Source organism: Carlito syrichta, unplaced genomic scaffold, assembly GCF_000164805.1.
Source record: "Carlito syrichta isolate Samal-C Ts95f unplaced genomic scaffold, Tarsius_syrichta-2.0.1 Scaffold307159, whole genome shotgun sequence".
In the NCBI taxonomy this organism is placed as follows: domain Eukaryota; kingdom Metazoa; phylum Chordata; class Mammalia; order Primates; family Tarsiidae; genus Carlito; species Carlito syrichta.
Genome location: NW_007251255.1, coordinates 49964 through 63050, shown reverse-complemented (window position 1 = coordinate 63050; position 13087 = coordinate 49964).

Below are 13087 nucleotides of genomic sequence, written 5' to 3'. Positions count from 1 at the left end.
TTATTGTAGAGATGAGGTCTCGCTGCCCAGGCGGGTCTCGAACCCGTGGGTTCAGGCAATCCACTCACCTCAGCCTCCCAAAGGCGCGGTTTTATAGGCTGAGCCACCAAACCTGGCTTACTTTTCCTATTTTTAATTTAATTGATTTTTGGTCTTCTGGGTAATATGTCTGCCCTTATGATTTCTATTTTCTTTATTTTGCCCTCCATTTTCTAGGTGTTTAAGGTGAGACCTTATATTGTTTATTTGAAATAATTTATTTCATGCTGTATACATTTTGGGTAATTAAGTTCATTCTCAATGTTGTCCTATTTTATTTTATTTTATTTTATGTTACTTCACTTTTTCATTTCATTTCATTTCATTTTAATTTATTTTATTTTAGGTGGAATCTCATTCCATTGCCCAGACTGGAATGCAGTGGCACACACACTCATGGTTACTCCAGCGTCAACCTGGTGGACTCTGGCGATCCTTCCACCTCAACCTTCCAAGTAGCTGGACTACAGGCATGCGCTACACACCTTGCTAATTTCTGATTTATTGTAGAGATTAGCTCTTGCCAAGTTGCCTGGGCTGGCCTTGAACCCGCGGTCTCAGGCAATGCACTTTCCTCAGCCCAGTTCTAACTATTTTTAATTGAGCAATTACAGGGCATGGATAGTGGGACAGTCATTTATTTAAGGGCTGCACTTGTAGATTCTTTTCCACTCCTCATTTCATGTGCTCAGTCAGATGGTGGCTGGAAGGAAAGTCCTCAGCTTCATCGCCACTCTTCCAACAGTGGGAATTCTGAACTGCTCTTCACCATTGCCTTTCCAGTGCTGCTTTTCTAATCAAATGGGTACATTTTCTTACATATTTCTTCTTTCTCTTTTTCTCTTCCAATTAGGCATTCAGAGGTGTGAACTATTTTTTAAAAACTTGAGCTGCATTTCTGAACACACACATATAAAACTCAGTACAAATGTATAACATACCCATATGTAACTACAGTACAAATGTATATATGTACATATGCTTATATATTTTCATATATTTTCTGAAGCTGGAGTCCACTTTCTGCTTACAACAATATAGAATGACCTGTTCTTTCAGTACCTACTCAGTTACTCTCAGTTAAGTAATCACTGAAGAAAATGTGGCACCATCTCTATTAATGTTGATTGTATGCAGCATTCATGATCTATTTAATTTATTTGTTCTAGAACTTTGTAATTAGCAATGATGTACATTTGTAGTGTCATATTTATGAATAGCATAAAAGGTATGCATTCTCTTAGAATAATGGCAAATAACTTATCTTCATCCTAAAATTTTTATTTGTTCCATTTATTTTGGAGCATTTTTCTTTCAATAGCTCATTTTCTTCAGCATAAATCCAAGAATATGTGTCACAGGGAGCCAGTTTATTAGCCAAAATGCACATTTAATTATACATTTTGAAAGTTATCTAAAATTTTGCATTCAGAAACTCTTTAATTACATGTATTTACTCAAAATTTCCACCCCCCAGAAGAAACACTGATAAAAATATAGTGACTTTTTCTCCAATATTACTCAGTGAATAGCTGTCCATTTATATGTCATGATAGAGAAATTACTCTCTGAATTTGCACAGATTGAGAATAACTATGCACATAGTATATACACATAAATATTCCTATATATATTACTCTCATATATTTCCTTTCACACATAGGAGAGAAAAATGTCATTTAATAATCTTAAATAAATATGACTTTTTAAAACTGAATATATTATTAATACAGTTTTATCTAAAGTTGAACAAAGTTTATTTATTGTATCTACAAATATTTGATGACTCAGAAATGGTAGACATGTCTGGCAATGGTGTTTTAAATCAAGAATGGATGGGACTTCTGTTCCAAGCATGCCAGTTTTGCTTTTCTTCAATTTGAAATTCTCTCAATTGACTAAATGAGAGGATGCATAATTTCCTCTCCTATAACACAGGTTAGTAATGAGTACACTGGGAATTCAATTTTTTAAATAAAACATTTAAATGACATTTCTGCATTTTTTAAATAAAACACTTAAATGACATTTCAAGCAAGTGTAGACACTTGCCTGTCCAACAGCAGTTGGGCATCACAATGTGATTTGTGAATTCATGGTACCCTGTCGCCATGGTTACATAATTACATATATCTCTTGCTTCCAGTCCTAACTACCACTATCTAAGACCATTTTTTTTCAAAGTTCATAACAGGGTGGAAAATTCCTGCTGTCATTTTTACTGATCTTGGTCTTTCGCATGAGGAACCTGATTTCTTGCATTAGAGGTATGTTCTATGACCTATTGAATTCTGTCCTTTCAAATATACTAGTTAATATTGTTCAAAATATTTTATATAAATACTATCTACTGTATTTTTATATTCAGTTATAAATGTGTTTTGTGTTTTATTTATCCATTTATAGGTTTGATTCTTGAATTAAGCAAGTTGCCTTTAAACTTTTTCTCCATTTTAAAAATATGTATTTGTCCTATTACATCCTGCACCCTTCAAACACTCTCAATTAGGTATCTCCTTGGGGAAAATATGGCAGTCTATTTTAGTGGTGTTTTTAAAGCTAATAAAGAATCTACTGAAATCCTATTTTCAATAATTTGGAGCAAATTCAAAATAGTGTCATCTGGTTTCGAGGCTTTTCACACAATCTTTGTTTTTAACTTGTCTTTCCTGTCTTCTTTTCCATTAAATGTGTGTTTAGTTTAGTATATTTGGATAAGTTTTTTTCCATTCACATATTAATTTCAAATAAGAAATAATAAGAATGTGTATCATTTATGTGTCAGTGTAATAAACAAAACACATATTTATTTTTATTCTTTTGGGGTTATCTCAAATCATAGAAATAGCAATTATAGTTGATCACTCAACCTACTTACCTTTTCAGAGCTAAATACAGTCAAATATAATCATTTTTTCTCAGTTACCCAATGAGTAGCCACTAATTAAGCACACAAAGATAGATAAATAGAATGAATTAGAAGAGACTATTAACCAAGAATTTTTAGATTCTTTTTTAAACCAGTACTTAAGGAGTACAAGTGATGCTTGATTACCTGGATACATTGTATAATGATGAAGATGTCTGGGCTTTAAGTGTACTCGTCATCCCCACATTATACTTAATAGGTGATTTTTCTTCCTTCCCTCTTTCCCACCCTCCTATTTCTGGGTCTCCAATGCCCATTATACACCATTATATATGCCATTATAGACCCATAGCTTAGCTCCCACTTGTAAGAGAGAATGCAGTATTTGGATTTCTGTTCCTGGGTTACTTTGTTTAGGATAATGCTCTCTTCAGTTCCACAAGTAGTTTATTCCACATGTGGAAGAATAAAACTGGATGCCTATCTCTCACCACATACAAAAATTAACTTAAATAAAGACTTAAATCTAAGACCTGAAACCATAAAAACCCTATAAGAAAATCTAGGAAAACCTTTTCTGGACATTGGCCTGGCAAAGAATTTATGGTTAAGAACTCCAAAGTAAATGCAACATATAGATTTATTTATACTCAAAAAGAAGTAGATCAAGTACATATATCTATATAGAGATATGTAAGCATATATAAATGATTATTGTGTAAATTAGATAAACAGAGCTGTAGCATTGAAAACTGTTTATCTGTTAATATTATTTTGATATATTGTCACATGTACACCAAGAAGGCGTATATCATAAAAGAATAGTGACCTGAAAATTCAAAATCCAGTTTTTGGAATGAGTCTCTGAGCTCTGTTATGTTGTAGTATCTAATGTGAGACATTTGACTGATAATAAAACATACACTGAATCATTTAACAATCAACACAGAAAAGTGGTGTGGCTTATTTGCTATTAGTTTTCTCTAGAAAAAGAAAAAGAGACAAGAAATGAATATGCCCAAGCTTGTGAACTCCTAAGTCGAAAAATCACAATGGGATCCCAATCGTATGGGTCCCATGCTCAGGCTGTACTACTGATCTGCTTTCACCACTCAGTTGTGGGAACATTAGTCACTGTACAGGAAAGTTGTATCATCTGTATGTCTGGAATTATATAAGCCTATAGATTTTCTACATATTACTTACTTTAAAAGGCAGTGTCAGTAGTTATGTAGCCAGGGACAAGCATTAATGCATTCATACTGCAGGCCTTTCCATAGTCATGAAATGCACTCAGAAGCTGAAATAATTTTGGACAGTTTGCAAATTTTGACAGTTGGGAGAAACCACACTAGGAACAAGTAGTGAAATTATTTCAATGCTGTGTCACTCCTCAGCACCTTTCCCAAAGCTGGTAAATAATGAAAAGATCTATTATGGATATTTGTTGACATTATTAGTGTGATCCTTAGATATGCTAATAATTTTTAAGCTATACACCTTGAAACAATTAAAAGAATACAGAGACCACTACATTATTAGCCTCATGTATCACCCTTGTTGCGACGCACTTCTACATTTGGGTTATAGAGCCTCAATATTCCCCAGGGTCCGATACCTCATTATATGTTCTCTCACTAAGGATTGTCTATGCTGAACATAGACAGCAAGTCACACAGTGACTATAAACATAAGGCATAGAATAAGATGCCTAGAAGGAAAACATATGATACATAGCAGCTATATTTATTATTTATTGCTTATTTATTTATTTATTTATATGATGTGGGGTACACTTCAGAATTAGGAATACAACTGGTCATTGTATAGGTAAAGTTTGGGCTTCCTGGGGTCTCCACTTCGCCTGGTTTGAGATCAGGTACCCATATTGATGTTATGTGTCCCCCTTCCCTTGGCAGTTACAGTATTAAGTTAAATGTTCAGTGTCTGTCTATGTGAACATGTGGTACTCATTAACTAGTTTCTGTGATAAATAGCTGAGTAATATAGACCTCTAAATCCATCCAAGTTGCTGCAAACTCCATAATTACTTCTTTTTATGGCTGCATTATATTCCATTGTGTATATGTACCACATTTTTGGGGGGGGGGGAGCATGGTTGGTTTCATGTTTTTGCTACCGTGAATAGTGCTACAGTAAACATGCGTGCACAGGTATCTTTTTTGTACAGTGATCTAAGTTTCTCTGTGTATATTCCCAAAAGGGGGATTGCTGGGTCATATGGAAGGTCGATTTCTAGGACTTGTCACACCATTTTCCACAGTTTTGTTTGCATTCCCACCAACAGTGTAAAAACATTTCCTTTTCTCTACATCCTCAGCAGCATCTATTGTTTTTTGTTTTATTAATGATTGCCATTCTTACTGGACTTAGGTGGTATCTCAATGTGGTTTTGATTTGCATTTGCATTTCTCTGAAGATCAGTGAGGCAAGGCATTTTTTCTCTTTTTGACTGCTTATATTTTCATTTTTCATCTTTTGGCTGCTCATGTCTTCTTTTTATATTTTTAAAAAAGTGTATCCATTCTTTTTTTAAATGTTGGGTGCAATTCAGGGTTAGGTATACAAACGTCACTTTTGCAGGTACCCTTTTTGATGAGGTGTCCCTCCTTTCTCTAGTAGTTTCACCCCTGCTCCCCTGGCAGTTTCCCACTACTGTCAATCCCTTTCTTATAATATTGTGATAATTGTTCAAGGTTTGCTTATGAATGAGATTATATAGTGCTCTGTTCTTCATTTCTGTGATAGAGCACTGAGAATGATAGACTCTAAATCCATCCAAGTTGCTGGGAGGTCCATATGTTTGTCCTTCTTTATGGCTGCATAATATTTCATTATGTATAATTACCACATTTTTTTATCCAGTCCAGTTTCAATGGGCAGCATGGTTGGTTCCATGTTTTTGCTATTGAGAATAGACCTGCAGAAAACATATGTGTGCAGGTATGTTTTTTGTAGAATGAGTTGAGTTCCTCTGGGTATATTCCCAATATTGGAATTGCTGAGTCATATGGAAGGTCAATTTCTAGTTCTTTCAGAAATCACCACCCTGTCTTCCAAAGAGGTTGCACTAGTTTTCACTGCAACAAGCAGTATAAAAGTGTTCCTTTTGTTCCACATCTTTGACAGCATCTGTTGATTGTTTTATTAATGATGGCCATTCTTAATGGGGTTTGGTGGTATCTCAATGTGGTTTGATTTGCATTTCTCTGATGATGAGTGAGGCTGAACACTTTTTCATGTGTCTGTCGGCTGTCCATACATCTTCTTTTGAGAAGTGTCTATTCTTGTCTTCTGCCCACTTTTTAATGGGTCTGTTTGTTTTTTTCCTTTCAATGCATTTGAGTTCCTTGTAGATCCTAGATGTTAAACCTTCATCAGATATACAGAAGGCAAATTTTTTTTCCCATTCTGTGGGCTGTCTCCCTGCTCTCTTGATGGTTTCTTTTGCTTTGTAGAAGCTCGTCAGTTTGATGAGGCCCACTTTTCTGGCTTGTATGGGCACTTAGGGTTTTGATCAGGAATTGGTTGCCAGTTTCAATTTTCATAAGGGTGTCTCCTGTGTTTTCTAAGATCCTTAGAGTTTGGGGCTTTACGTGTAGGTTTTTGATACATTTAGAGTTGATTTTCGTGTATGGTGATAGGTAGGGGTCCTGTTTAAATCTTCTGCATGTGATCAGACAGTTTTGCCAGCACCATTTACTGAATAGGTTTTCCTCTCCCAAGTGGTTGTTGCTGAAGGCTTTGTAAAAGATGAGTTGTTTGAGAAATTGCGACTTTGTTTCTGGAATCTCTATCCTGTTCCATTGGTCTATATGCCTTTTTTTTTGTACCAATACCAGGTTGTTTTGATTAGTGGAGACTTACAGTAAAGTTTGAAGTTTGTAAGTGTGATACCTCCATTTTTGTTTCTTTTGCTAAGGACTGTTTTGGTTATTCGTGGTCATTTATGTTTCCATATGAATTTCCATATTGTCATTTCCAAGTCTGAGAAGAATAACATTGGTAATTTAATGGGTATTGTGTTGAATCTGTAGGATGGACATTTTAACAATATTGATTCTTCCTATGCATGAGCTTGGAATATTTGGAGTATTTTTCCATTTGTTTTTGTCTTCTTGAATTTCGTTGAGCAGTAGTTTGTACTACTCATTGCAAAGATCTTTCACTTTTCTAGTTAGGGAGATGCTGAGGTATTTAATTTTTTTTTATTGTGGCTATTGTGAATGGGATTGTGCTTTTTTTACAATCAATATTTTTTATTATGATATTGTGGGGTACAGTTAAGGGTTAGGTATACAAATACATTTTGTTCAGGCACCCTTGTTGATAAGAAGTGTTTCCCCATCCCCAGACAGATATTTACTACCATTAATCCCATCTCCCTCCACCCCCCATAGTTTCCCACTGCTGTCAATCATTTTCTTACAGTATTACATTGGAGGTTCAAGGTCCACTATATGAGTGAGAACATGTGATACTCGGATCTTTGTTTCTGTGAGAGGTCACTCAGTATTATAGACTCTAGTTTCAACAAGGTTGCTGTGAAATTCATGATTATGTTCTTTTTTATGTCTGCGTAGTATTCCATTGTGTATATGTACCACATTTTTAAAATCCAGTCCTCTTTTGATGGACAGCCTGGTTGCTTCCAGGTTCTTGCTATTGTGAACAATGCTACAATAAACATATGTGTGCAGGTATCTTCTTTATAGAGTGATTTGAGTTCTTCAGGATATATTCTCAGTAGGGGGATTACGGGGTCATATAGGAGGTTGATATTTAGAGCTTCTAGGAATTGCCACACTGCTTTCCACAGAAGTTGCACAAGTTTACACTCCCACCAACAGTGTAGAAGTGTTCCCTTTTCGCCACACCCTCTCCAGCAGCTGTTATTTTTTGAGTTGTTGATAATTGCCATTCTGACTGGAGTTAGGTGGTATCTCAGTGTGGTTTTGATTTGCATCTCCCTGATGATAAGTGAACATTTCTTCAAGTGTCTGTTGGCTGCTCGTACGTCTTCCTTTGTAAAGTGTCTTTCATATCTTTTGCCCATTTTATAATGGGGTTGTTTGTTTTTTTCTTTTCATCACGTTTGAGTTCCTTGTACATCCAAGATGTTAAGCCTTTGTCAGACCTGGTGTTGGCAAATACTTTTTCCCAATCTGTAGGCCGTCTCCCTGCTCTCTTGAGGGATTTTTCTTTTCACTTGGGTCTCTGCCTGCTTGTTGTTGTTGTATAGAAATGCAAGTCTGTTTTGCATTTTTATTTTGTACTCTGAGACTTTGCCAATGTCCTTTATTAGTGCAAGCAGATTTTTGACAGATTCTCTTGGATTTTCAAGGCATAGGATCATATCATCAGCAAAGAGGGATAACTTTTCCTATTTGGATACACTTGATTTCCTTCTCTTGTCTAATTGCCCTAGCTAGGACTTCCAACACAATTTTGAACAAGAGAGGAGAGAGTAGCCAGCCTTGTCTTGTATCAATTTTTAGGGGAAATGTTTCCAGTTTCTGCCCATTTAGCAATATGTTAGCTGTGCATTTATCATAGATGGCAATTACTATTTTGAGGGTGTTCCTTGTATACCTAGGTGTTTGAAGGTTTTTATCAAGAAGGGATGCCTTTTTACCAAAAGCTTTTTCTGCATTTGATTTATTAAAATCTTGTTGAGAAGTTTTGCATCTATTTACATAAGGGAAATTGGCCTATAGTTCTCTTTTTTTGTTAGTTATTTACCTGGTTTGGATATCAGTGTGATGCTAGCTTCATAAAGTGATTTGGGGAAAATTCCATCTTTCTCAATTGCCATGAATACTTTCAATAGAATTAGTATCATCTCCTCCTTGTACGTTTTGTAGAATTCTGATGGAAAACCATCTGGTCCAGGTTGTCTGATATCAGAAAGTCCTCCATTTCATTTAGGTTATCAAGTTTGTTTCAATATAGGTGTGCATAGTAATCTCTGATAATCTTTTGTATTTCTTTGAGGTCAGTTGTGATTTGATGTTTTATATTTCTGATTGTGTTTATTTGGGCTTTTTCTCTTTATTTATTTGGTCATTCTGGCTAAGGGTTCATCAATATTGTTAATTCTTTCAAAGAACCAGCTTTTTGTTTTGTTGATGTTTTCTATGGTATTTTTGCCTTCTATGTCTTGTATTTGGGCTCTTATTTTGGTAATTTGGATTCTTCTGATAATGTTAAGACTTTGTTGGTCTTCGTCCAGCTCCCTTGGGTGATTTGTTAGTCTCTCATCTTATGATCTTTCCATTTTTTGTTGTGTGCTGGCAGAGATATAAATTCTCCTCTTAGAACTGATTTACTGACATCCCAGAGTCTTTGGTAAGAAGTTTCCTCATTTTCATTTGTGTCCAGGAATCTTTTAGTTTCCGTCATGGTTTCAGTGTTGACCCAGTAGTTGCTCAGCATCATGCTGCTTAGTGTCCATGTTTTTGTGGGCTTTTGGGGAATTTTGTTGTGGTTGATATTCATTTTTATTCCACTGTGGTCTGAGAAAGTGCATGGTAATATTTCAACCGTTTGGAATTTGGTTATGCTTAATTTATGGCCATAGATGTGATCAATCTTGGAGTATGTTCCATGTAGTGATGAAGTAGAATGTATATTCTGTCATTTTGGGGTGGAATAATCTGAAGGTATCTATTTTTTTTCTTTTTTTATTAAGATGTGGGGTACAATTCAGGTTTAGTTATACAAACATTGATTATGCAGGTACCCTTGTTGATGTGGTGTATCCCTCCTTACCCTAGCAGTTTCCCTCAACTACCAATCCCACCCCTCTCCCTTGATAGTTTCCCACAACTGCCAATCCCTTTCTTATAATATCATAATTGTTCAAGTTCCACTTATGAGTGAGAACATACGGTACTCTGTTCTTTGTTTCTGTGATAGATCACTGAGTAACAATCAACTCTAAGTCCATTCAAATTGCTGCGAGGTCCATATGTTTGTCCTTCTCTATGGCTGCCTAGTATTCCATTGTATACATGTACCACCTTTATTTTATTCAGTCCAGCTTCAATGGACAACATGGTTGATTTCATGTTTTTGCTATTGTGAATAGAGCTGAAAAACACAAACATGTACAGGTAACTTTTTGTAGAATGATTTGGGTTTGTCTGGGTATATTCCCAATAGAGGAGTTGTTGGGTCATATGGAAGGTCACTTACTAGTTCTTTCAGAAATTACCACACTGTCTTCCAAAGAGGTTGTACTAGTTTGCATTCCCACCAGAAGTGTAGAAGCATTCCTTTTTCTCTGCATCCTTGCCAACGTCTTTTGTTGTTTGTTTTATTAATGATTGTCATTCTTACTGGGGAAAGGTAGTATCACAATGTGGTTTTGATTTGCATTTCTCTTATGATAAGTGAGACTGAGAACATTTTCATGTGTCCTTAGGCTACCCATATATCTTCTTTTGAAGAGTTTCTATTCATGTTGTTTGCCCACTTTTGAATGGGGCTGTTTGTTTTCTTCTTTTCCCCATGTTATAGTTCCTTGTAGATCCTAGATGTTAGGCCTTTGTCAGATATACTGTTTGACAAATATATTTCCTCATTCTATGGGCTGTCTCCCTGCACTCTTGATGGTTTCTTTTGCTTTGCAGAAGCTCATCAGTTTGATGAGGTACCACTTGTCTATGTTATTTCTTAAGGTATAGGCATTTAGGATTCTGAATAGAAATTGGTTGCCAGGTCCAATTTCCAAAAGGGTGTCTCCTGCATTTTCTAAGATTCTTAGAGTTTGAGGTTTTATATTTAGGTCTTTGACCTATTTAGAGTTGATTTTTGTGTATGGTGATAGGCAGGAGTCCTGTTTAAATCTTCTGCATGTGATCAGACAGTTTTCCCTACACTATTTACTGAATAGGTTCTCCTCTCCTCTGCAGTTGTTATTGGAGACTTTTTCAAAGATGAGTTGTTTGAGAAATTGAGGTTTTGATTCTGGAATCTCTATTCTATTCCATTGGTCTAATATGACTGTTCTTCTACCAGTTCCAGGCTGTTTTGATTACTGTAGCCTTATAGTAAAGTTTGAAGTCTTTACTATAAGGCTACCTCCTGCTTGGTTTCTTTTGCTAAGGATTGTTTTTGCTATGCGTGATCACTTATGTTTCCATATGAATTTCTGTATTGTCATTTTCAGGTCTGAGAACAATGATGTTGGTAACTTAATGAGTATTGCGTTGAATCTGTAGATTGCCTTTGGTAGGATGGACATTTTAACAATGTTGATTCTTCCTATCCATGAGCATGGAATATTTTTTTGTGTCTTTTTGGATTTTTTCAGCAGTGTTTTGTAGTTCTCATTCTATAGGTCTTTCACCTCTCTAGTTAGGAAGAAACTGAGGGATTTCATTTTTTGTGTGTCTATTGTGAATGGGATTGTGCTTTTAATTTTGGTCTCTGCCTACTTGTTGTCGATGTATAAGAATACAACTGTCTTTTGCACATTTATTTTGAAGCTGAGACTGCCAAAGTTATTTATCAGTGCAAGCAGATTTTTGACAGATTCTCTGGGATTTTCAAGGTATAGGATACATATCATCAGCATAGAGGAATAACTTGATTTCCTCTTTTCCTATTTGGATACCCCTGGTTTTCTTCTCTTGTCTAAATGCCCTAGGTAGGACTTCAACACAATTTTGAAAAGAGGGGTGAGACTGAGCAGCCTTGTCATGTTCCAGTTTTCCGGGGAAATATTTCCTGTTTCTGTCCACTTAGCAATATGTTAGTTGTGGGTTTATTGTAAATCGTACTTATTATTTTGAGGTATATTCCTTCTATACCTAGGTGCTTGAGGGTTTTTATAAGTGATACTGGATTTTATCAAAAGGTTTTCCTTTTTTTTTTTTTTTTTGAGTTGGAGTCTCACTCTGTCGCCCAGACTGGAGCACAGTGGCCACTTCCGGTCACTGCAGCCTCGACCTCCTGGGCTCCAGCGATCCTTCCGCCTCAGCCTTCTGAGTAGCCGGAATTACAGGCATGCGCTACCACACCCGGTTGATTTTTTTGATTTTTTTGGTAGAGATGAGGTCTCATCAAGTTGCCCAGGTGGGTCTCGAGCCCGTGGGCTTAGGGAAGGTTTTTCTCCATCTAATGATATAATCATGTGGTGCTTGTTTTTACATTTGTTTTGTATTCAATTACATTTATGGTCTTACAAATGATGACCCAGCCCTTCGTCCTGGGGATGAAGCCTACCTAGTCATGGTGGATGATTTTTGAGATGTGTTTTTGGATCAGATTTGCCAGAATTTTGTTGAGGACTTTTGCATCTATGTACATAAGGGAAATTGGCCTGCAATTTACTTTTTTGTTTGATCTTTGCCCTATTGAGATATCAGTATGATGCTAGCTTCATTACATTATTTGGGGAGAATTCCATCTTTCTCAATTGCCTGGAATACTTTCAGTAGAATTGATATCAACTTCTCCTTGTATTTTTAGAATTCTGTTAAAAAGCCATCTGGTCCAGGGCGGTGTATTTGTAGGTAGTTTTTGTATGACAGAGTCAATTTTCTTTGCTGTTATTGGCCTATTTAGTGTCTCAATGTCTTCTTGTTTCAGTCTGGGGAGGTTGTATATGTCAGAAAATTCTCTATTTCATTTAGGTTATCAAGTTTGTTTTCCTATAGGTGTACACAGTAATCTCTGATAATCTTTTACATTTCTTTGGGGTCAGTTGTGATTTGATGTTTTGTGTTTCTGATTGTGTTTATTTAGGCTTTTTCTCTTTTTCTTGGTCATTCTGTCAAGGGATCCATCAATCTTGTTAATTCTTTCAATGAATCAGCATTTTGTTTTGTTGATGTTTTCTCTGGTATTTTTGTCTTCTATGTCCTGTGTTTGGCTCTTTTTTGGGGGGGGTTCTTTTGGTAATGTTGGGATTTGGTTGTCTTCTCTTTCCCACTCCTTTAGGCAATTTTTTAGGCTCTCAACTTGTAATCTTTCCATTTTCTTGATGTGTGCTTGCAGAGATATAAATTCCCCTCTTAGAACTGTTTTCATGGTATCCCAGAGGTTTTGATAAGAAATTTCTCTATTTCATTTGTTTCCAAGAATATTTTAATTTCTGCTTCGATTTTAGTGTTGACCCAGTAGTTGTTCAGTATCATGTGGTTTAGTGTC